This window comes from Antechinus flavipes, chromosome 4, assembly GCF_016432865.1.
Source record: "Antechinus flavipes isolate AdamAnt ecotype Samford, QLD, Australia chromosome 4, AdamAnt_v2, whole genome shotgun sequence".
Lineage (NCBI taxonomy): Eukaryota > Metazoa > Chordata > Mammalia > Dasyuromorphia > Dasyuridae > Antechinus > Antechinus flavipes.
This window is the reverse complement of record NC_067401.1, coordinates 370922620-370949999: the sequence shown is the minus strand read 5'-3', so window position 1 is coordinate 370949999 and position 27380 is coordinate 370922620. Positions and strand designations below refer to the sequence as shown.

Genomic DNA, 27380 nt, shown 5'->3' with positions numbered 1-27380 from the left:
TCCTTTCCCTTCCCCTTCCCCTTGAATGTCTGCAGACCTCAAATTAAGAATACTTGCGTGAGTGCAAAATAGAAAATTAGCTAATTTCAGACTGGATGGCCTTAGTTATTGGATCTGGTTCACTTATGTGAATTCATGTATCATTCTCATTATAGAATCTCAGGAAGCCTCACAATTATATAGTACTCCACCCATGTCACTAAATCAATTAGCTAATTCCTCTCCTAAAGAAGAGAAACTATAATTACCACATACTATTGAAATTATTTTTTCTTCACCTTTAAAATAGGATACATTACTAGCACTCAGAAAGTACTTAAGAAGTTTATATGTCACCATACATGAAAAGATCTAAATAGTTCTCTGGCCAAAATGAAGCATTAAAGCTATTAGGCTTTGTGGTTAATAAATAAGCATGAGACAGTTAAAAACGTACACTTGGTAGATGGAAAACTAGTCTCTTTAGGGTACTTGTTGCTCTTTGTCAAATTAATTTACAGCCAAGCTAGGGAGGATTTGGGGGTGCAAATAACTAAACTTATAAGCTGTTGTCTATAGTAGAAGTCATTGATCTCTGTCCCAGAAACAGGAGTCAAATCTCAGCCTGGGAACACCCTGCCAGTTTGTTGGTGGAGTTTGGTTATTAGTGGGTGTGGCAACCACTTTTATTGAAACAAGTTCTAGCCACATTCTTAAAGACTAAAGAACTGGCAAGGCAGGGCTAGCAGAGATACCACCATGCCCAATGAAAAGCAGTCTCAGCCATGCAAAGTGCTCATTAAAGAGCAAAGTCTGAGAACAGTAAGAAGACCTTCGGTGGTACTGGAAATGTGACTTACCCTTTGTTGTTTATTCATATCAGTCAATTCCAACTCTTCATGACCCCATTTGGGATTTTCTTGGCAAGGATTCTGGAGTGGTTTGCCATCTCCTTCTCCAAATCCTTTGACAGATGAGGAAACTGAGGCAAATATGGTTAAGTGATTTGCCCAGAATCTTACATGCACTAAGGCTCTGAGGCCAGGTTTGAATTCATGAAGATGAATTTTCTTCATTCCAGGCCCAGAGTTCTATCCACTGCCCTACCTAGTAGCTTCTCTCTCCAATTGCCTCAGTTACCTCATTTGTAAAATGAGCTGGAAAAGGAAATGGCAAACCTCTGCAACATCTTTGCCAAAACAAAACAAAACAAAATGGGATCAGGAAAAGCTGGACAGGACTGAAAAGACTGAACAAGAACTATATAGCAGGCACTGTATTAAATTCTGAGAATACCAAATGGGTAAAATAGGTTTGTATGCATGTATTCAGAGAAAGAAAAAGATGTGTATATATGAATGTATTGTTCATGTGTATACATAACAACATGGAACTTACTGAATGAAGTAGAACAAGGTACTTTCCCCCTCTTTCTAAAGACTCCCTAGATCTGGACATTGCTGCTATCCTACTTCACGCCCCCATCTACTCACACCTGATCTGTTGCATTAGCCTGCTGGTTGGTCCTAAATTATAGGGCCTGAACGTGTCATCCCCACACCCCCATCTCCATCCCTTCTGCCCCATTCAACAAATTCTAACAGCTTCCTATTTCCTCCAAGATCAAATATAAAACTTTTTGCTTGGCTTTTAATAGCCCCTTATAAATTTGTCTTTTCCTAACTTTTTTTTTAAACTTTTTCTTTATCATTTTCTTTTTTTTCTGGTTATACATGTACATTTTTTAAAATACACATTTCTTTATGAATCATGTTGGAAGAGAAAAATCACAACAAAAGAGAAAAAAACACGAGAGAAAAAAAAACAGAAGAAAAAAAAAAAAAGGTGAACATAGTTCATGTTGACTTACATTCATTTTCTCTACTTCTCTCTCTGAATGCAGATGGCATTTTCTATCCAAAATTTAATGGGATTGCCTTAGATCACTGAACCATTGAGAAGAACTAAGTCTTCCTATCTTTGTTACTTCTCTCTACATTTTCAGATCCCCCTTAACACTAATGCCTTATTTTTGAGATTATCTCCAATAGCATTATGTTATTTATATTTTTATGGTTTGTACCTAATTATTTATATAGTCTCACTGTAATCAGAAGATAGGCTCCTTGAAGGCAGCTTTTTGTTAATGAGTTGTGATAAGTAATAGGTGTGGTAACCACTCTTATTGAGACAAGTTCTAGTCACTACATTCTAACTATATTGTTCCCCCCACCTTTGTTGTCTCCTAATGCTTACTGAACACAGTGTGCTTCAAAAACTGACTTGACTTGATTTGACTTAACTAAAACATGTAAACAGATTTAGTCTTAGGAGAATTTGACTCCATACAGAGGAGTAAGAATCTCACTCCCTCTCTCAGTTTGGGATCTTTCCACTCTTACTATGAGCCATGGATAGAATCAATTCAAGTTTTAGGTTGGCTTATGTCTAATATGTCCCTCTAAACATAGTTGAGAGGTATTCAATATACAATAGTTAACAAATATAGGAAAGCTATTTATTTCTTCCACAAATAAAGAAATGCTAAACAAAGAAGATTCATTAAGAAAACCCCTAGTCAATATTGAACAGACAGTAGTAACTTTTAAGCACTATTTCCCTCGCTAAAGAAATTCACATTTAGAATATGAAATATTTTGAGGGATTTCTGAATAAACATTTTATTTTTTCCATTGCACTGCCTTGCCTCCCTTAACATCCCTGTGTCCTGACAAGCCAAGCTAGAAGATGGATATCCCTATATCATAGTGGATATCTTCTCTAAAAAGGGAATGTTTCCCTTAATGCAGTGGCTGCCAACTGAGTAACCCAGAAACTCCCAATCTCCTAGTAAGCGTCTGAAGTCAGATCTGAACTCAGGAAGAAATCTTTCCAACTCTAAATCTGGCATTCTATCCATTGTGGCACCTGGATGCTTGTAAAATTGTGTAAACGTGAAAAATTACTCTAGATTGCTTTCAGAACTATCTTATATCTTCAAGTCTGAATGTCCCTCAGGGATATGGGAAGGGTTCATCATTTCAGACAGCTGACACAATGGAGTAACATCACTGTTCTTTTGTCAGATCATCTTTCCCTATAACCTACATAGAAGCATAATTTTAGAATTAAAAAGTCATATAAACCACCTCCTTCATTTTTCAGATGAGGAAACTGAATCTTAGCGTGACCTGGGATTCAAGTTAAGTGATCTGCCTAGGGTCACAAAGAGAGGAAGTATTATGGGTGAGATTTGAATTCAGATCATCTAGCTTCATATACAGAATACTAGAGCATATCCCCAATAAAATTTAAAAAAAAAATGTTACCTTCCTCACAGTGTAGCTGTTTAAGTTTTTTTTTTTAATTGCATAGGTTTTTTTTTTGCCTATTTAAATCTTTAGTCCTCTGTCTTTTTTTCTTTTTTTAATTTTGTAAATGTATATGTTCATATGTATAATTTTTTTTTCTCTAAGGACTGCTTTGCCTATGTCCTAGAACTTGTGCTATTTTTTCTCATTATTAACAGTTCTCTTTTATCAAGTTGTTAATATTGTAAAGGGAAAGTCTGATCAATAAGGGCCCAGATCCCAGAGTATGCTCAAAGTCATATGAACTCTTGACTAACTTGTTTCCAGAAATCTGTAATGAAAAATAATGAAAGTTTTTGGCTTTCAACTTCAGGTCTGCATGGTATGAGCAGACTTCATTTACAATTTCCATGATTTGTTTTTTGACCCACTTATTCAGGAAGTTATTTATTGTCTATCCCATACTGAATGCTCTCCAATTTAAGTGTTCTGCTCAAAAGGTGATATCCAGAATTGAACGCAATACTTCAGATGATGTTTGCAAATGATAGTGTGAAGGACTGTGATGAATTTATTCCTAAAATCTCTACCTCTCTTAATGAAACCAAAGATCACATTAGCTTTTTGCCACATTGCCCTGGTCTTCCATAATTGAACTTTGTATACATTAAATATCCAGGATCTTCTTCAGAAAAACTTCCATCTAATCATGCCTTCTCCATCTTTTATTTGTAAAATTGTTTCCTGATAGTATGAATAAATTGAATAAAATTTTAAGGAACTTCAAAGGGGAAAAACCATAGTTGAATTATATTAAATATTTAGCAAGTAATTGTTATACAAATTGTTCTCAATAATTGAAAATCTAAGTAACTACCAAATTCCTTCTATGAAACATAGTCCAAAAACTAAAACTATTTAAGGCTAAAATAAATAATTAATAATTAATATTATTGCAAAAATTAGAGAAACATGTCCAAGGGCACAGGATGTAGAATAAAACTGTTCCACACAGAGTTATGCTTAAAACATAAAATATATTATTGATATTATTATCCTTCCTACACCTAGAATTGCCATTATTAAATGTTATAGGTTTACTATGAAGATTTAATCTAATTAAAAAGTATATATGAAAAACCAACAACTACCATTATTTGCTATGGAGAAATACTAAGTACTTTCCCAATTAATATCAGAATAAAATAAAGATAGCCCCCTCTTACTACTATTATTTGACATTGTTCTAGAAATGATAGTGATGACAATAAGACAGGTAAGACAAATTAAAGGCATATTGTTTTCATTAGAAATTGAGAAAGATTAGGTAAAATGTCTTTTGCAGATAACAAAATAGATTACCCAGAAAATATCAGAGAAAAAGCAAAAAAAATGAATCAACGCAATAAGTTCAGTAATAAAGGAGAATACAAGATAAATACAAAATATGTCTTTATAGCAATAATAAAAATCAGGAAGAAATAATAGAAAGAGAAATTCCTTTTAAAATATTTTTCAATTCACAAAACATCTGACAGCTAACTAAGAGTATACTATAAAATGTTTAACAATCAGTTCTCAAGGAAAAAAAAAAACTATATGTAACACATCCCCCCATTTCTTTCTTTAGTTCCAACAATCAATAAGATAATAAATCAATCCCTATAGTATAGCATTTGTCAATTTCAGAAGCATAAACATTCCCACTGAAAATTTAACAATTGGCTTTCTAGTCAATAAAGGACACACCAATTATAAAATGCTCTTTAGAAAATAAAAGAAGACAAAAATTAGACTGAACTGAGATAATTAAAATTGTGAAATAGTTAAATTTAGAATTTTAATGCTTTTCCAATCAAATTATCAGAGGATTACTTTATAAAACTATGCATAAAAATAATTCAATTCTTATGGAACAGCAAAAAATATACCAAATCTTAATGGAATATAAAAAACAGTAGAGAGGAAGGAGGAATAGAACCTAAAGTCCTCATACTATAGTATAAAGAAGTAGTCATGAAGATTAACTAGTACTGATTAAAAATAAAAAAGTAGAATAGTAGAACAGAATAGATAAGCAAAAATTGGAACTAATAAGTTCAGTGTTAGATAAGTCCACACACATGAAATTCATGGGAAGAGAATGTCTATTCAACAAAAACTTCTAAAGAAATTGAAAAGTAGTTTGGCAGTAGCAAGTTTAGAGAAGTATCTTATGCCATATTTCATAATAACTTCCTAATGAACTTACTACTCAGATATAAAATGTTACATCTAATCTAATCTTTATTACATGCCTACGAATTACTAAATAGTATATTAGGCATAGTAAAAGATATTATAAGAAGAAAAGGAGAAAAAGTAGAAGAAAGTAAAGTACATAAGAAAGAGGTACCTGAACAACTTTGGCTAGAGTGAGAATTCTTTATTTTTTTAAAATATCCATGAAATATTATTTTGCTTTTTTGTTTTTTTAAGAATATTTTATTTTTTTCCAATTACATGTAAAAGCAATTTTTAAAAACATTTTTAAAGTTTTCAGTTACAAATTCTATCCTTCCCTTCTTTCTATCCCCACTTCCCTGATATGGAATCAATCTAATATAAATTATACATATGCAATCATCTAAAATATATTTCCCTTTCAGTCATTTTATGAAAGAAAACTTGAATCAAACCCCCCCCCCCCACAAAATGATACAATCCTTTGGTATTGTTTTCTTTTTTTCTTTTTTCTTTTTTATAACTTTTTATTGATAGAATGCATGCCAGGGTAATTTTTTACAGCATTATCCCTTGCATTCACTTCTGTTCCGATTTTTCCCCTCCCTCCTTCCACCCCCTCCCCCAGATGGCAAGCAGTCCTTTACATGTTGAATAAATTACAGTATATCCTAGATACAATATATGTGTGCAGAACTGAACAGTTTTCTTGTTGCACAGGGAGAACTGAATTCAGAAGGTATGGTATTGTTTTCGATGATTGTATTTCTGAGAATAGCTAAGTCTTCACAATTGTGCATTGTATTTCTGTAACTAAATGTAGTGTTCTCCTGATACTCTCATTTCATTTTCATCACTTGATTTGAGTCTTTCCAGGTTTTTTCTGAAATAATTCTGCTCATTATTTCTCATACCACAATAATATTCAATTACAATCTTAAATCACAATCTATTCAATCATTCCTTAATTGATGGACATTACTAGATGAAGAAATTTTGACCAAATGAGGGATAGAAGAAGTGATAATTAATTTCAAGAGCACAAAATCAAAAATATTTTGTACAAATAAAATCAGTGGAACTAGTTTTAAAAGGGAAATTGTCACTGGAGGTGAAAAGAAATACATCAGATAAAAAAATTAGAATTGTATATTTGTATATAGATAGATAGATAGAGATATGGAATGAAAGCATTCTGTGCTTTTATGAATGAAAGCAACTGTGCCTCAAGATCACACAGTTAATAAGTTTTGGGGACCAGATTTGAACTCAGAAGATGTCTTTCTGACCCCAGGCTCACAATCTTATCTACTGTGCTACCCACTTCTGCATGGAATTAGATTAGAAACTAAAAATGTCATCTACTAACTAATCCTGGAAAAGGGAAGAAGCAGCCCACTGGCTCAAAGATGTGGGAGCATTCAAGAAGTAATTCTCTTTGGTAGATACACATTGCACAGAACAGAGAAAACAATGTTATCTGCTATGATTTAAGGAGAACATTAGGCAGGGTAACATGGAAAGGGGTACACCTGAAAAGATATGAATGATAGATTCATATTAAGAGGTCACATGCATTTGAATATGATAGGTGATTAAATGACTGATGTTATCAAAGTTCCTAAGGATAGGTCACTAATGTATTGTTACTTCTATGGCTATAGTGTGAGTTTTATTTGCTTTCTTTTTGTTCGTGTGTTTTTGTTTCTGTAGGAAACTGGAGTTATGTGACTTGCCCAGAATCACACATCTAGTAAGTGTCTATAGTCATATTTGAACTCAGGTCTTCCTGATTCCAGAGCTGGTGGGCTATCCATTGTGTGCCCCAGCTGCCCCAAGTTCTAAGTGTTTTCAATACTCTATACATAAACACTTCCATATTTGAGTTTAGTGGACCATGTTCTTGCATGGGGAATTTGGTGACAACAACATTGGGGATGAAATATAATCATTTTCCCATATTATTTGGATATGGACAATGAGCCAGAAAAGTAAGAAAATCCCTCAAAGTATACTCAGGTTTTTCATATCATATGAGTTTGTCACACAAAGCTTACAAAACTAGGTAAATTTTCTCAAAGACAGGTGTTTGATGAATCAGAAAAAGAGTATTACGAAGACCGTGATTATATCATCTTCATTGTCTTAACATACAAGATACAATTCCAGAACTGGTTCTGAAATATCATCATAGTTTCTAAAAACTATTCCACATTAATGAACGATTTGGGTTTGTTTAAAATCCAGTGTATAATTTTATCAATGTGATTTAAGACTCTACAGTTACCTATTTACTACAATTTCAATATGCTGATTCAACATAGGGATACATCAGGACAATTGCCTGAATTTACTGAAAATATAGTTCTTTTGGCTGAAATAACCATGCAAAATCATTGTGAAATCAATTTAAGGAATGGCTTCTGTACAGTGAGTATACATCAGTCCAAGAAAAGGGAAGATACATTGTTTGGTCTCCCTAATTGTGTTTGCTCTGGGAAATCAATAAATGGTTTCCAGATTTATAATAAATTGTGGTATGTGTGGTACTCATGTGTATTTCAAGGGAAATTTAATCCATATGTTTCTGATTCTCTTAAATTTAATTCATCAAAATGTTGTTTCATAAAAGCTATTTGATGCTCTCAAAGTCTCAAGAGTCTATTTTAAGATTTTCCTTTAGGCTTTTCTTCTTTTGACTAAGAAATCTTGTTTTGTCAAGAAGAAAGGGGAAAAAATGAACCCCAAAAGGGTTTCATTTGTAATATGGGAGATTTGAAATCCTCAAAAGTTCTAAATTTGGAAGTTTGAAGTATCCATTTCCAACTCCCTACTCCCATTTCCCAATCCTTTTAAATTTAGCTATCTTTGAAACATTTAATTCAGCTTGAATAGAATTCCTTCAGTGCTACACAAAGGATCTCCATATTATACTACACCATTTTAATGAAGTGTTTAGATCCTACTATAAAAATGTATGCAGCATTATTTCCAAAATTCTCATTTTTTTTAACAGATAGAGATTATCTAATCCAATCCTCTTCCCTTTCTCTACCCCCAAGAAATATCTTCAATGAATACCTTTAGACAGGTAAAACCTAAATAGTATTGAACATTTATAAGAGTCTTTTTCATCAAAGAGGTTATGATCTGAAAGCATAGAAATCATAACTGATGAACATTCATAGTCAGTGGAGCAGAAAGAAATGATAATGAGTTCATTTCAAAGTTCAAGGTGAAATACCTCCCAGTAGTTTTTTCTGAAGCCTCTGAAGAAGCAAAAAACTTTATGATCAGAAACTCTATTGCCTCTGTCTCTGTCTCTCTGTCTTTCTCTATTTCTCTCTTCTCCCTCTGTTCTCCTTTTCCTTTATATCTCTCTTCTCTTTTTCTCTCTCTGTATAAGCATGTATACATATATACACAAATGCAGGCATATATTCATATAAATGTATACACATACATACATACACATAGTATGTATACTTACTTCCCTGTTTCCTTCTGTAGGGCTAGTTGAGATCTAGTTCTGATCATAAAAAGTTTTTGATTCAGACAGCTTTTCTCACAATCAAAGACATTATAATGCTTGTGCCAAGCGTCCATTCTTTCTGTTCTGTCTTGTTTCTTCAATTCTAGTGCATCTCCTTAGAAGTGGGATAGTATAATGGACAGAAAGCTGGCTTTGAAGTCAGGATATTTTGAGTTCAAGTCCTGCTTCTGATACATATTTGCTATGTATAAATCATGAGACAGTTACTTCGATGATCATTGGTCTAGACATTTCTTTATTCCTTTCTCAGCTCAACTCCTGACTTTCTGAAATTCTTTCTTCACTATGCCTCAGATGACTTCACTTTCTGCAGCCTTTTCATACTAAATGATTACTATATCCCTTCAGCTCCTTCCTCTAATTGGTCAATTCTTCCCATATCCTTTTCTGACTTTCTCCTACACTATGCCTCTGATCAGCTACCTTTTCTCTATCAGCCACCCCTTTCCCATTCTTTACAGCTTCCTTTTATATAATGGTTTTCCTTGTCAGAATGTAAGATTCTTGAGGGTAGGAACTGGCATTATTTTTGCTTGAAATTTTATTCTCAATTCTTATAGTGCCTGGCACATAATAAGTGCTTTATAAATGCTGGTTTGCATGATGATCTGATTCTGGGGACCTGGTTAAAATTCTAAATTGTAGAGATGCCAACTTCTTTTGGTAAAGGAAATGCTCATTCCTGGTCCAGGTCCTGTACTTCTATTCCTTTAGAATTTAAAATATGTTTGCGTCACCAAACAATCTGAGATAGATAGCACAAATAGTATTGAAATCATTATAATATTGAATAGATAAGGAGACTGAAGATTTGAAAATGATTTAGTGACTTGCTCAGGATCGTAAAATGAATAAATATAACAGTTAGGACTTAAGCATAGTGTTCTCCTAACCACAAAATGAGTTCCATTTCTGGTATATTTTGCTATATTTCTAAATATTTTATTCAGAAAATAGTATCCTGTCTCAGACACCAAAATACAAGGTTTTTTTTTTTTTTTTTTTTAAGATATGTGTATACACACACACACACACACACACACACACACACACACACACATATATATATATATACCAAAAGAAAGAAAGAATTTATAAAAATTTCAGATAAAAAATTCAGATAATAAATATGAACTATCATGATCATGATAATGATGCTATGTAGATTTCTGACAACCTATCTCATTTAAATTTACAATATTTGTATTCTTCTGATTTTTTGTATTCCTCATCATTTTGTTTCTGATTCACTGATTATCCTACTTCTGATATGCCCTAATTTACTTGACTTAATTCTGGATTATTACTTCTCTATATTTTGACTTTTATATTTTTTGAATTTTTGATTGCCTATGTGATTGTTGATCCATTTTCTCTCTTAGACATCGATGTATTCTAGTTTTTCTTGCTTTTGGCATCCAACTTTGTCTTATGTTTTGTTATTCATTACCCCATCATCAACATTATGTTCTATAAAGGGGACTAATACTATAATAACAGAGATAACATTTAGAATAGACAATAGGAACTGAGATTAGGGAGGACAGAAAATTGAGAATGCTTACTTAGAAAAAAAATTTGAGCACAATAAGAAGTCATAGGAGGAAAATAAATCTGAAAATTATTAATAATAGAAAGTAAAATGGCCATTTGATAATCTGATTTATAGTGATATAAATATAGATATATAGATGAAGGAATACAAATTTTAAAAAAAAAACAAACATTTACTGAATTCTTATTATGTACCAAACACTGTGCTAAGGCAGTATGCATACAAATGCAAAATTGGAGTCATTGGCTACTCTCAGGAATTTAATATTTTAATAGAGGTAAACAACATACATAATGATTTAGTGTTGGCTAGGAAGGTACATTTTGATTTGGAAAGTTACAGGGATGATGAGAGATTCTATAAGGGAGTAGATTGACATACCCTTCTAGTAACAGTGATGGTGTTGACGTCATTATTGTTCCATAACTGGAAATTGATAGTAGCAGAAATGGGAGTTTCTGGAAGTCATACAATATCTGAATTTGTTATCTTTCCCCTAAATCTGTTTCTTCTTCTGACAGTACAATTTCTGCACGTAGCTCCAAATTCTCCAATATTCACCTCTTGGATGATCAGTTTTCAAGTCCTACAACTTTTTATCAGAATCACATCAGTCCTGTCTTCTTTATTCCCATACAGTCAACCTAGTTCAGATCCTCATATCAACTTTAAGTATTATAATAGAATCTGAATAGATCTTCTCCTTTCTCTTGTGGGGCTTCTATTACCTACCCTTCCCATGACCATTATGCTAATCTTTCTATAATATTAATCTGCTAATATCATTGCTCTGTTTAAAATCTTCTAACAATTCCATTGTTTACAAAGTAGGTTTCAAATCTCTTAGCCTATCAATCAAGACTCTCCATAATCTAATACTATACTATCTAAATTCATCTCATTCTACTTCCTTTCCCATACTTATGCTCCAACTGAAATAGGCAAATTGGTTTAGCTTGAATATTTCTGTACCTTTCCAATTCATATTTATGTTCTAGGTTTTCCTGATGCCTTGAACATTCCATCTTAATTTCCTACTTCCTTTTTAAAAAGCACCTAAATAACATGCCTTCCTCCAATTCTACATCCTTAGTCTTTAATGACCTTTCATCCCTTGGTTTCAATATAGCATTTTATTTATATCTTTCTTATATAATTATAATACATTATTAGGTATTACAGTTTCAGAGTACTTTCTTTTTAAGGTACTGATATTTCATAAAGCACAGTTTGTTGTTAAGTTAAATATGATTTATTTAGAGTGCTAAGAGAAAGTTACTTTGACCCAATGATTCAACATGTATAACAAAATTGTTCAGTGATCACAGAAAAAATACAATTTATCTGATTACATATAAAAAATAAATTTGCTTACTAACTGTAAGCTAAAGTGGGATTATTTATAGAGAGGACGTGCTGTCTGAATTCAAAAAGATATTGTGTGGGATGTAAAAAGACCCCTACCCAAAAATGACTACTCAGAGATCACTCATAGAAAGCAGAATTATTTATTAGAATCTCGAGAAGCTGACCATCCTGTTCTGTGAGCCAAAGCTCATAGTAAGAGGGCCACTCCCTTGAGAGTGGTCACAGTTTTTATACATTTCAGACAAAGAACCCCCAAAATTCTACCCTTTATATGTTGTGATTGGTTACATAAGTCTCTATTCCCCTATTTGGTCAGTGGAATGCAGTAGATAAGATGATGTATAGCTTCTTCAGCCACTATACTTTTTTAATCCCTTTTTTGGAATGTAATCCAGGCCTTATCTAAAAATCACATGACTCCAGAGAAGCTGAAACTGAAGTCTTAAGGCTTCAACTAATTTAACAGTTGCTGATCAATATGTGCTTGATTTGTAAGTTCTTCACCTTTTCCACACAATATGAAAGATGTCAACATAGATTTCAGTTTTTCATCAACTTAAATTTGAAGATAGAAATGATTGCTATGATGTTTTATTTATTTACTTACTTATTTTATGTTAAAGCTTTTTAATTTTCAAAACATATGCATGGGTAATTTTTTAACATTAACCCTTACAAACTTCGTGTTCCAATTTCTCCCCTTTATCCCTTACCCCCTACCCTAAATGTAATCCAATATATGTTAAACATGGTAAAAAAAATATGTTAAATCTAATATAGGCATATATATTTATACAATTATCTTGCTGCACAAAAAAAAAAAATCAAATCAAAAAGAAAAAAACTGAGAAAGAAAATAAAATGCAAGCAAACAAAACCAAAAAGAGTTAAAATGTTATGTTGTAACCCACACTCAATTTCCACAATCCTCTCTCTGGGTGTAGATGGCTCTCTTCATCACAAGATCATTGGAACTGGCCTGGATCATCTCATTGCTGAAAAGAGCCACATCCATCAGAATCCATCATTGTATAATCTTGTTGTTGCCGTGTATAATGGTATGATGATTTTTGTTGAGGAATAAGTCTACCTGAATAGAGATCAGAGAAATCACGCAGAGAATCAATTAGCTTGGTTGAGATGTGCCCAATGAGGCAACATCAAGCACAATGTTGGTGAAATAAATTTGACCATAAAAGTATCTATTAAACAAAGAAACTATGTTCATCAAGGACATTTTTTCATTAACAAGTTGCTGAGACAGAAAGAAAAGACAATAAATTTCAGAGTTCCAGAGTTCTAAGTTAACCTGCATATGCATTCTTTTTGCTCATGTGCCTTTTGGCAGGTATGGAATGCAGTAGGACAGTTTGATACAGGTTTATATATGGGTATTTATTATTCATGCATTTTCTTTAATATATGAGTACCTGTGATGCTAGTATTATTTCTTTTGCCTTTTTGGTAATGGTTATACATAAAGAAGAAAGTTGTTATTATTGTGAAATCTTGGTTTGTGTAATTGGAAGCACATTAGTAGGAACTCAAAAATTAATGTAGTGAATAGAGTTTCACATAGGATGCTGAGAGAGTTTGAATGTAACCACATAGTAGCAGTTGTTGTTGTTAAGACTTCATTCTTGAAGAGGACCAATGGCATCATGAGGGTGATGTCTTGACTTGTGTGTGAATTGGATATGAATGAGACAGAGCTACACAGAGTCATTAGCTTGACTCTCTTTTCCAGTCATAAAAGTCCAGTGGCAAGGTAAAAGTAAAGGAAAGTGTCAATGTCCCAGGATGTAGTGGGCAACCTTGGTCTTTCTAAACTAAACTCTTTCCCAGGTCTCAGCTTGTCTGGAACCATGCCTATTCAATGACAGAGTTGAGTAAGAGCTTAAGCAAAAAAGGTTCAAATTACCATCACAAAAAAATAATCTGGGAGGGGAAGATCATCAGAGTTTCTAAAGACAATATAAAGCATTCTTTCTGAGCCATGAAAACACAAACAATGAGCCACAGAGGCTTGGGTTGAGGCAATTATTGGCAATTCAGTGAAAGACAGAGAGACTCTAGTTTTAAGGTAAAATCAAGTAGCTTTATTTAAAACACATTAAAAACAGGCTTTTAAAAGTGTGTCTTTTCAGAGCAATATTTCAAGAAATCAAAATGAAAACCACACAGGACCAAAAAAATTAATGGTCCCAGATTTTTGTTTAAAAAGGGAAATCAAAAAAATAATAAATAAATGGAAGTAGTTCTTCCCTGGGAACCTAAACCTGTCAATATGGAGGCAGGTTAGAAGGATTGAATCAGCCTAGAGAACAGAGAGACATTCATGTGTCATCATAAGAAATGTGAGTTTGGATGCATTGCCCCTGCAATTAGGATATAGCTAGTTGTAATCTATCTTCCATAATGAGCTAAAAATCAGTTAAGAAATATACCTAATTTTTATATCTCTAAAGAATCCATCAAGATGCTCACTACAGGTACTTCATTTAAATTTCTTTAACTTATACATCTTTCACACAATAGGTGTTCTGTAAACATTTACTTTGATTTAACTTGAAATGTAAGTTATTTTAGTTGCAGTTTCAATAAATTAAACACTAATGATTTTTTACTTCCAGGAGCACAGCCAAGATGGCAGAGATGATACACATTTTTTTCTGACCTTCTCCTACAACCCTCAGACTAATTAGCAATCCACAACTTTACCAAAGTTGCAAGATACAAAATAAATCCACATAAATCATCAGCATTTTTATACATCATTAACAAACTCCAACAACAAGAGATACAAAGAGAAATTCCATTAAAATAATTGTCAATAGTATAAAATATTTGGGAATCTATTTACCAAGGGAAAGTCAGGAATTATATAAGCAAAACTACAAAACACTTTCCTCACAAATAAAGTCAGATCTAAACAATTGGAAAAGTATCAAGTGCTCTTGGATAGGTCCAGTGAATATAATAAAGATGACAATACTCCCTAAATTAATCTATTTATTTAGTGCTATACCAATCAAACTCCCAAGAAACTATTTTACTGATCTAGAAAAAATAACTACAAATTCATCTGGAAGAACAAAAGATCAAGAATTTCAAAAGAATTAATGAAGAGTAAAGCAAATGGAGATGGTCTAGCTATACCAGATTTAAAATTATATTATAAACCAGTGGTCATCAAAATAATTTTAGTACTGGCTAAGAAATAGAGATGTTGGGGGATGGAGACAAGATGGCGGAGAAGACACACATGACATTCTAAACTCCTCTCATACCCTCACTACTTATTAGCAAATTCAGCCTCAAAAATAGTGCTTGACTAGTAAAATTCATAAAGATTAGAAGTACAACAATTTACCAGCTGAAGATAATCTGGAAAATATACCAGAAAAGGTTTATCCTGAGCAGCAGGAGCAGGCCAACACAAGCAGGGAGATAGAAGGAGAGGCTAGCATACTGAATGGACTGCGGCAGAGATGGTCTCCATGGCTGGAAAATTTACAGGGAGGACTCTACCACATGTTGGCTGCTCTGCTTTGGTGGCAAAGCAGTAGACCAGCAGAGAAATTAAAGCCAAAGATAGAGTGTACTCCAAAAAATGCCAGAATCTAACAGGATCTGGCTATACCCACACGGCACCAGAAGTGAGTAACTCAGCACAGACCACAGCACAGCTATGCAGCTGCATTCTGTAGCATGGAGCTTTTGCCCAGGGCAGTCACAAATCTGCACAACGGGGGGCTCAGCCCAGGGCAGCCTCTAATCTGCATGGGTTGGGAGGAGCTCAGCCTGGAGCAATAGAACTTCCACAGTGCAACTGAGCTCCCCAAGGCAGAGACACTTCTGGGCAGTGTAGGGCTAATATCCACATTGGGCTTGTGCCTGGGGTAGGGACACATTTGCTGCTCAGCCTCTAGCCCCAGAGCAGTCGCTAATCTGCACAGCAGGGATTTTAGCAGGGTACTTCTTAAGCTCTGCCCTGCGCTTCTGATGCAGAGCTTTCCCCAGAGCACTTCCACAGCTTGGCCGTTCTTTGCAGCCCATTTGCAGGATAGCTATTGTCCATATATCTGTTCCTGCTCTGTAGAGGAAACTTGTAACCTCCTTGCCCTGAAGGCAGACCATAAGGGCTTTAAAAAATGAATAAAAAAGCCAAATGGACCATTGATAACTTCTATACATAAAGAAAGCAGATTTTCAACCCCAAGGAGATTAATAGCAGACAGTCTCAGATAAGATCCCAAAGGAGGATGTAATCTGGTCCCCATCACACAAGGCTCTCCTAGAAGGAATTATAAAAAATATTAAAAGAGAACTAGAAGAAAAATGGGGAAAAGAAAGAGAAGCTATGTGAGAGAGTACAGAAAAGGTTTATAACTCACTTAAAGAAAAATTTGATAAAGTGGAAAAAGAAAACAACTTCCTGAAAGTGAATTGGAAAAGGTAAAGAACTCCCAGAAAAGTAGGATTTGTGAATTGGAAAAGATAAAGAACTCCCAAGAAAGTAGGATTTGTGAATTGGAAAAAGAAAATAACTCAGTTAAAAAAAAATTAGTGAAATGTATAAAAATTCCATAGAGCAAAACAAATCATTTAAAAACTTAATTGGACATATACAAAAAGAAGTTTAAAAAGCTAATGAAGAAAATAACTCATTAAAAATCAGAACTGAACAAATAGAAATGAATGATTCATTGAGACATCAAAAATCACTCAAGCAAAACCAAAAAAAAAAAAAATGGAAAAAAAGAGAAAAATGTTAAATATCTACTTAGAAAAACAACAGCCCTGGAAAATAGATCTAGGAGAGATAATCTGAGGATTATTGGACTTCCTGAAAATTATGATGAAAAAAAAAAGAGTCTAGATACTATTTTATAGGAAATCATCAAAGAGTACTGTCCAGATGTATAAAATCAGAAGCTAAAATAGGCATTGAAAGAATTCATCAAACACCTTCTGAAAAAGACCTTAACATAAAAACTCCAAGGAATATTGTGGCTAAATTTCAGAACTATCAGGTTAAGGAAAAAATATTATTAAGCAGCCAGAAAAAAAAAAAATTCAAATACCGAAAAACACAATAAGGATCACTCCAGATCTAGTTGCTTCCACATTAAAAGACTGAAGGGGCTGGAATCTGATATCCCAAAAGGCAAAAGAACTTGGAATGCAGCCAAGAATAAACTACCCAGCTAAGCTGAGCATTTTCTTCCAGAGAAGAAGATGAACATTTAATGAAACAGATAAATTCTATTTGTTTCTAAGGAAAAAACCATAACTATACAAAAAATTTGACCTCCAACTATAGAACTCAAGAGAAGCAGAAAATAGTAAAAAGAACTCTTGAGAACTGTATTTCTGTTATGGATATACATAAAGAGTACATGTATAATTTGATTTTACTCATATAACATAAAAAAGGGAAGTAGAAATGGAAAGGGGGTAGTAACAGAAAAAGGGAAAAGGGGAGATAAAAAGAGGGAAAGTACATCCCACAAAGAGGCAAAGGAAACTATAATATCTGAGGGAATTTAGGTAGGGGGAGGAACACTATGAATCTTACTCTCATCAGATTTGGCTCAAAGAGAAAATAATTGACATATTTGGTTTACAGAGAAACTTCTCTCACCTCATTAAAAAGTAGGAGAGGAAAAGGGAAAAGGAAAAGAATAATAAGGGAAAGGTGCAAGAAAGGGGAAAGGATTCAAAGGGGGGAAGGATTCTAAAGAGGGAGGACTGTGTGAGGCAAGTAGTGCTCATAAGTTTAATACTGGGGAGGGGGATAAGGAGGGAAAGAAAAAGAAAAGCATAATCTGGAGATAATAAGAGGGTAGGAAATGCAGAATTAGTAATTTTAACCATAAATGTGAATGAGATGAACTCTCCGACAAAGCAGAAGCTGATAGCAGACTGGATCAAAAGCCAGAACCCTACAATATGTTGTTTACAGGAAATACATTTAAAGCAGGATGATACATACAAAGTAAAGGTAAGAAGCTGGAGCAGAATCTATTATGTTTCAGGTGAAGTAAAAAAAGCAGGGGTAGCCATCCTTATCTCAGATCAAGCAAAAGCAAAAATTGATCTAATTAAAAGAGGTAGGAAAGAGCTCTATATCTTGCTAAAGGGTAGCATAGACAATGAAGCAATATCAGTATTAAATATATATGCACCAAGTGGTATAGCATCTAACTTCCTAAAGGAGAAGTTAAGAGAGTTGCAAGAAGAAATAGACAGCAAAACTATAATAGTGGGAGAGCTCAACCTTGCACTCTCAGAATCAGATAAATCAAATGACAAAACAAATAAGAAAGAAATTAAAGAGGTAAATAGAATGTTAGAAAAATTAGGTATGATAGATCTTTGGAGAAAACTGAATGGAGACAGAAAGGAGTATACTTTCTTCTCAGCAGTTAATGAAACCTATACAAAAATTGACCATATATTATTAGGGCATAAAGATCTCAAAATTAAATGCAGAATAAAAATCACAGAACAAAATAATCAATGACTATAGCAATCTAGTATTTGACAAACCCCAAAGCTCCAGCTTTTGGGATAAGAATTCACTATTTGACAAAAACCTGGGAAAATTGGAAACTAATATGGCATTTGAGAAGACAAGCAAATTGATATAGGTTATACATGTGCCATCATGTAAGACATTTTCATTTTGGTCATGTGAAAGAAAACACAGACCAAAAAAAAAAAAAGAAAAAAAGAAAAAGAAAAAGAAATAGAAATGTAATACATGATTCCATTTATATTTAGACTCCATCAGTTTTTTCTCTTAAGAGAGATAGCATTTTGCATCATGTCCTTCAGAATTGTCTTAGATCACTGTATTACTGAGAATAACAAATTATTCACAGTTGGTCATCATATAATATACAATACATTGTACAATATACAATGCTCTTATTGTGAATAATATTCTCCTGATGACCAGAACTTTTGAGAGTAACAATATCCATGAAACATAATACTTCCTCCAGTAATCAGGAGTTAACTATGTTCCCTAGTGTGAACTAAATAGCATAAGCTCACTTCTTCTCCCTTCCAAAAGCTATCATTCTATTATCATAGTGACTCTTTCTCTGGGCTACTCCCTCCAGTCCCCAATATCTCTTTACAAATTGAAGCTCATATCCTCTCCTAGCTCATCTATATCCAAAGTTAGTCTGTTTTGTTACATTTCCTTCTACTCCCATCAGATTAACCTCTGTGCTATATAATATTTTCCAATTCATTTTGCTCAAGGTTAAAAAAAAAAACCCTAATTATGACCCTCAATTAAAGTCAATTAAAAACTAGAGGGGAAACAAAAATTCTATTCCCATTTCTTGTGTGAGTATTGAATTTGATAAGTTATTCTTCTGCTTTTCAAACACCTTATTTGCAAAATAGCAATAAAGATAACATCTACCTACTTCACAAGAAGTTCATAGGATTCTATGGAGCTAGAAGGGATATTGGATAACAATTTACCAAATCCTCATTTTATAGAAGAGGAAATTGAGCCATAGAGAAGCTAAACAGGTTTCAAACAGTTCTTTTGAGTTCAAATTCAGTACTCTTCCAACTATATAACAGATGAAGTATAACATTTATAAAAGATCTTTGTGAGGAAGAATGAATAGATGAATGAATGAATAATCTTTCTTATAAAAAAGGACAGAAAAGAAATAGAAAGCATTATTCTTTAAAAACTGTCACACTGTTGAACTGAAATTTGGCCAAGAACATTATATTGTTACAGCACAAACTAATATGAGAATTACAGTAAAGTAATTTATATTTTATACACATTGTCATGTCAGTTTAATATTCACACAGACACACACACACAATTTCTCAAGACACTTTTTGTTTATTTGGGTTTTTTTTTATTCCTTAGTAGCTATGGGAAATGTCCATTTAACAGAATTTAGAAACTTCAAAAACTTCAGCTGTCATCTTGTGATAGATTTAAATAGCCTTAAATTTATAGCAGTTTAGGAAAATCTAAAACCAGAGAATTCAAAAAAGGATGGGTTAAGCAAGTAACATATAGTTTCTCCCCATGTCTTACATATATTTTTCTATTTTATAAGACAATCTGGTCCAGATTTACATATTCTAGGCTATTTAAGGATATACACAAATGATCCACTTAATCTATTATGTTATATTCAGTTTTTTAAAAATAATTATAACTTTATTGACAGAACTTATGCCTGGGTAATTTTTTACAACATTATCTCTTGCACTCACTTCTGTTCTGACTTTTCCCCTCCCTCACTCTACCCCCTCCCCCATATGGCAAGCAGTCCTATACATGTTAATTATGTCACAGTATATTCTAGACACAATATGTATGTGCAGAACCAAACAGTTGTCTTGTTGCACAGGAAGAATTGGGTTCAGAAGGTAAAAATAACCCAGGAAGAAAAACAAAAATGCAAACAGTTTACATTCATTTACCAGGGTTCTTTCTTTGGGTGCAGCTGCTTCTGTCCATCATTGATCAGTTGAAACTGAGTTAGCTCCTCTCTTTGTCGAAGAAATCCACTTCCATCAGAATACATCCTCACACAGTATCGTTGTTGAAGTATATAATGATCTCCTGATTTCCTAGTGCTGCTCATTTCACTTAGCATCAGTTCATGTAAGTCTCTCCAAGTCTCTCTGTATTCATCCTGCTGGTAATTTCTTACAGAACAATAATATTCCATAACATTCATATACCACAATTTACCCAGCCGTTCTCCAATTGATGGGCATCCATTCATTTTCCAGTTTCTAGCCACTACAAACAGGGCTGCCACAAACATTTTGGCACATACAGGTCCCTTTCCCTTCTTTAGTATTTATTTGGGATATAAGCCCAGAAGTAACACTGCTGGATCAAAGGGTATGCACAGTTTGATAACTTTTTGGGCATAATTCCAGATTGCTCTCTAGAATGGTTGGATTTGTTCACAACTCCACCAACAATGCATCAGTGTCCCAGTTTTCCTGCATCCCCTCCAACATTCATCATTATTTTTTCCTGTCATCTTAGCCAATCTGACAGGTATATAGTGGTATCTCAGAGTTGTCTTAATTTGCATTTCTCTGATCAATAGTGATTTGGAACACTTTCATATGAGTGGAAATAGTTTCAATTTCATCATCTGAAAACTGTCTGTTCACATCCTTTGACCATTTATCAATTGGAGAATGGCTTGATTTCTTATAAATTAGAGTCACTTCTCTATCTATTTTAGAAATGAGGCCTTTATCAGAACCTTTAATTGTGAAGATGTTTTCCCAGTTTGTTGCTTCCCTTCTAATCTTGTTTGAATTAGTTTTGTTTGTACAAAGGCTTTTTAATTTGATATAATCAAAATTTTCTATTTTGTAATCAATAATGATCTCTAATTCATCTTTGATCACAAATTTCTTCCTCTTCCACAAGTCTGAGAGGTAAACTGTCCTATGTTCCTTTAATTTATTTATAATCTCGTTCTTTATGCCTAAATCATGGACCCATTTTGATCTTATCTTGGTATATGGTGTTAAGTGTGGGTCCATGGTTACATTCAGTTTTAAAAAATTAATCAAACTCTAAATTATATATCTATATATATTTCAGATAAAGTTTAAACTTATCTGTTTGACTCTTTTTCTCCCATTTTCATATGGTTATGCTATTGTTGAGTAAATCCAATCTCTGAGGAAACCATCTCTTCCTGAAAATGCACATAGTGTTTCAAACCACAGTGTTATTATTTCCTTTCCAAGCCATACAGTTACTTACAGCTTCCTCAAATTTCAATTGCACAATAAAAAGATTGCTTGGCTCTTTTGCTAAGTCCTCTTTTACTATGTAGTGAAACATCTAATTTTCTTTTATAAGCTTTATATTTTATTCAGACACAAACAAAAAATAAATGGAGGTTAAAAAATTGTGTATTAACTAGAGATATTTTCTTACGTCTGCTATTAGCTCCTCATAAATATTAAATACTTGATGAATGTTTGTTGAATTGATTTTAACTATTCTCTTGAAAAGTTGCTTGCTAGTTTAATTTGTGTTCCTTAGAATTTTGAGAAATGCAATAATGTCATTTGATAGACAGATTCTTTGTATTTAGTTGAAAGTAGAAAGGCTATTTTTGATTTAACTAATTTCTTTGTCTGGATTACATTTTTAGATAATGTAAACATTCACGCTATTCTTAAGAAACTTAATATGTTCTACAATGAACAGATCACCTTTGAAATACTGTGTTCAGTTAAGTGGACCATATTTTTAAAGGGATATCAGTAAACTCTGGATGGGTTGCCTTTGTATCTTTGGAAGGAATACCAATATCATTAATGAGAAGAAGGATAATCTAGTCTGGATAGGTTTTCCTTTTGGTCTTCTCCCCTTATTTCCTCATTCACCTGTGTCTTTTTTTGGGGGGGAGGGGATTATGGGTATTTGTACAGTCTCTTTTGTGGGAGTTGAGTACTGTTTTTAAATTTTTGTGTGTCTATAAAAATACTAAACATTCACTTTCAGAGGAACCCCAAACTCCACTTTCTCACCAAATATTACCAAATTCTACTCCATGCCCTTTTATTTTTCTTATTATTGCCTTTAAAAACAAATTAGGTTTTTGGTAGAATTAAATTTTAAGTATGTAAAATAAAAGTATTTTTTAAAGCCTAAGTATTAATAAACCCAGAATTTATCTACAAGCCAGTATTCAGGCTAGTGATGTGTCTCTATCACAAAAGAAATGGTTGAAGGAACTAGAATTGTTTATTTAGCATAAGAATGACTTTAGGGATGTGGAGTGAGAACATTTTTTTTTTTGCCTCTTTTCCAAATATTTACAACAGGACTGTCATGTAAAAAAAAAAAAAAAAGCAATAGTCACATTTTCTTTTGTTTTTCAACTATATAAATTATTAGAAATTAAAGGGAAGAAAAATTAGTCCTTCTAATTCAAACAAAGATGTTCTTTCAATTCGGTCTATTAAATCCTGAAACAAACTTACAAAGGAGTCTGTCATTCTAAAACTTCACTAAGAGATAAGCAATCATCAGTTAAGGATGTGGTAGCTGGGATTCCTATATTACATGCCAGGTTGAATTCATTTTATTCTAAAGAAAATTTTAGAAGAAAAAAATCTACAGCTACCAGATAAAATATTTGAGAATATAATACCTATAGGATCTGTAATTTTCTCAGTATCACTATTTCCTCCAATGGAATAACTTGTAAACCCCCTTCCCCAGGAATTTAGTGCGTAATTGAGAGTTTCTGTGTTCTAAAAATTCATAATCTTTTAGCCAACTTGGAGAACTTACCATATAAAATACAGCAAAAATTATTTACTATGATAGTATTTTAAATGTAAAAGTTTTTATTCATAGGCATAAATTCATATGACTGAAAGAAGAATCCTTAATGTGAAATGTCAGCTTAGAGAAAGGGTCAGTAGAAAAGTGCTCCAGGAATCTCTTTCCTTAGTGCTGTGACAAATACCTAGGATGTGCTTATAACAATTAGCAATGGCATGAAGTGGGAAAAGAAAAATATTTGAGATACTAGAATGAAGGACCAAACCTATAAAGATGAAATTTAATATACATAAATGTAAAATCATGACTTCAAAAACTTTTTCTAAGCAGGTATAGCTAAATTATAATTCTGATGGGGAAAAAAAAAGTTGACAGCTGATTGAATCATAAGTTGAATAGGAGTCAACAGGGCAATGTGAAAGTTAAAATTAACTAACTGTCCTACTTTTAAGAGTGTTGCTCAGCCACCCAAGCCATTTGAGCCAATGAACATTTATATATAAAAATATATTATTTTATAATATATTATACTTGTACACAATATATGTGCTATTTTATACACACAGGTACACATGCATGCACGCATGCACACACACAAACACATACACAACCATTTTTATTTAAATTTTTGAGTTTCAAATTTTCTTTCCCTCTTCACCACATTCCCTGAGATGGTAAATAATCAGATATAGGCAATAAATGCAATTATATAAAATGTTTCTATATTAGTTATTTTATACAAGAAAACTAGAAAAAACTTAAAAACGAAAAAGTGAAAAGTATCATGCTTCAGTCTTTTTTCAAACAATTGTTTCTTTGAAGGAAGATAAAATGTTTAATCATTAGTCCTTTTAGATTATCTTGGTTCATTGTATTGCTGAGAATAGCTGTCATTCACATTTCTTCATCAAACAATATTGTTGATACTATGTACAATGTTCTGTTCACTGGTTCTGTTCACTATCATCAGTTCATGTAAGTCTTTCCAGGAAAAACAGTTTAATAAGTATATTTCAATAAAATTTGCTTCCTCTGTAATCCTATTTATAAATTTGAAAACATTTGGAAAAGGAATCCATAGGCTTATCAAACTGTCAAAGGGGATCATGAAACACACACAAAATTAGAGAAATTCCAATTTAAAGGACTGTCACATAAGAGATTTAACCTTTTCTGCCTTAATAACAGAATCAGAATCAATGGGAAGAAATTAAAAAAGCAGATTTTAGTTGTATGGAAGGAAAATGATTTTCATCCTGTTCTCATTAAGCACTGTGCTGAAACTTCAACCTATTTTTAAGAGTATTGCTCAAATACCCAAGCAATTTGATCCAATAAACATTTATTTATTAATTGGGCATAATGTGTATAAATTGCAAACTTTAGGTTAAACTATGGCCCTTTACCTTCACACAATATATAATCTCTCTATAAATTCATAATTTATAAGTATCCAAAACAGCTGGCAATATTCCAGAGAGCAAGACAAATCTTTTATTTAATAACCTTAACCTTTGATTTCATTGGCACAGGGCAGGCACAGGTAGTCTGGTACCCTTTCAGAAGGAGAGAGAGGTCAAATCTATGTAATCAATTTATCTAAAACATTTTAATTGCTAATATCAGAAATGCTGGTCGATCTAATCCAAAAAGAAATAAATTTCTTGGGGTCTTCAATAATTTTAGAGTATAAAGGAGTACTAAGCCAAAAAAGCTTAAGAATTTCTGGTATAAGGAATTCACAGTTGAAGAAATTTCTTCTCCCAGTACAGATGGACACTGTTTCTTAAAGTCTTAAAGAGTTGTCAAGAGGTTAAGTGGCTTGGTCATGGTTTCAATTCTAATACCACTGAAAGAATAGAACTAATTATTTCAAAATGTCATGTTAAAATGATAAACATTTGATTGCAATAAATAGCATAATAAATTCAGATAGTTTTTATGTTTAGTGCATTTGTGTAACCAACATTTTATTTTGCATTTTTGGTTATTGCACTATAAATAAGCTATTTTGACTACTTTCTTCTCCCTCAGTTTTCTGATTAAGACTATTAGAAATTTCAACTCAGATAAAATACCTGTTGCTAAAAGAAGTTTATGTTGGAGGTCTAATATATATATGAGCTAAGGAAGTAAGCTTCAGGAAGTCATTTGGTTTCCTGAAGACATAACTTTAAGGTAAGACAATATATATTGTTTCCAGAGGGATGATTTTATAAACAAGTGATCAATTGAATGTTATTATAATAGGGTTTTTAAATATTACAGAAGGATTTATTTACAATGTATTAATAAATGACATAATTTGAGACAATGATTTACAGAGTATGCCTGTATATGTGCTTGAATGTTAGTTGTTACTATTTCATCAATTTTTTAGCCCTTAGAATATCTTTTTTGAAAAACATTTGTAAAACTAATGTATATTGTTCATAATAGCCTACATTTACATGGTATATTGAATACAAATATTCATGCATTTTCATAGGCATTATCAAATGGTTGACCTTTATTGAAAAGTCAATATGTTTATTAATATTAATGAGTTTATTAACAACATTAACAATAATTTATTGAAAAATTATTAATGGCTACTGAAAGTTGTATTTACTTATGCTATCAATTTGTAATTTATTCACATTCTTCCTATGAATTTATTATTCAATATAATGATATAGTTCTGAGAAATTTTTTACAAAATACAACCATAGACTTATGTTCTATTGCTTCCATTTTTCCCCTTTTTATAATACAGTTCCCACATTAAACTCTTATTAGTAACTAAGAGAAACAATTAAATGAAACCCACAAAATAACTACATATGATTAGCATATAGAGTATGCTACTCTTAATCCTCTATTTCTCTGCCAAGAGAGGATAATGTCCTCCATCTCCAAGATGAATGAGCTTCAGTTTTTAATATATTATATGAGAACTTCATGATCATTTCATATTCCACTGCATTTAAAATGTAGTCATTGATACATAATTTTTTGTTGTTTTGATCTTGGCTAGATTTGTGGTGAAGCCAAAATAACCTTTTCAGCATGCTGAAGACAAGGATGGTGGGATCTTATTTCACTCTAGTCTTTTAAAATAACTGTACCATATTTCTCATTTTTATAATAAGAATGTCCTACGAGTGAGGATGAACTGTGTCAAGTGTAAGTGGGTCATTAATTTGGTTCGTTAACTCTTATTTAGATTTCAGATATTGAAAGTGAACTCATCCTTGACTCCTAAAATCATTTATTAGGGACTCCAAAAAGATAGATACATATATGTCTAATATTTTGTTAAATAATTATTAATACTTCAAAGATTAACTACAGTAGGACATATATATATATACTATTTATATAGTGTTAGAAACAATGGTTCCTACTTTATCAGTTCTACAAAATAAACTACATCAAAACAACATGATCTTGATGATAGCTAACATTTATATAGTATTTAATATGTGTTAGGCACTGTGTTAAGCACTTCATAATTTTTCATTCATATCATCCTCACAACACCCCTAGTATGTAGGTACTATTTGAAAGCTTGATGAAACCATTGGATCCTTTCTCAAAATGCCTTTGAATGCATGTAATAAAAGACAGGATTGCAAAGGAAAAATAATAATGGCATTTACATATCACTTAAAGTTTGCACAGTACTTTATAAAAATTATTTCATTTGATCCTTAAAATAACCCCATAAAAGAGGTGCTATTGTTCAAGAGAAGACTGAGGCAGACAGAGATTAAGTTATTATGCCTCCTAACTGGCTATATCAATTATATTGAAATAGTTATTAAAATATATTTTTTGAAAAGAAGCTCATTGAGCCCTTGATTTAGAGTTGGAAGCAACATAGGACATTCTAAAACGGATAAATGGATCTCTATACATACATACATATATATAAATGTGTGTGTGTGTATATGTATATATATATATATATATATATATATATACATCAAAAAGATAAAGAATCGATACTGATTTTATACTTAGAATGAAAAGATGCTTTAAAAAAAGACTAGTGGGAAATAATCAAATTGC

At 32.5% G+C, this 27380-nt stretch overlaps 1 pseudogene; it reads right to left on the bottom strand.

The window, feature by feature from the left end:
* Positions 1-27380, bottom strand: part of LOC127561571 (nuclear receptor coactivator 1-like) — a 71818-nt pseudogene that overhangs the window by 25495 nt on the left and 18943 nt on the right.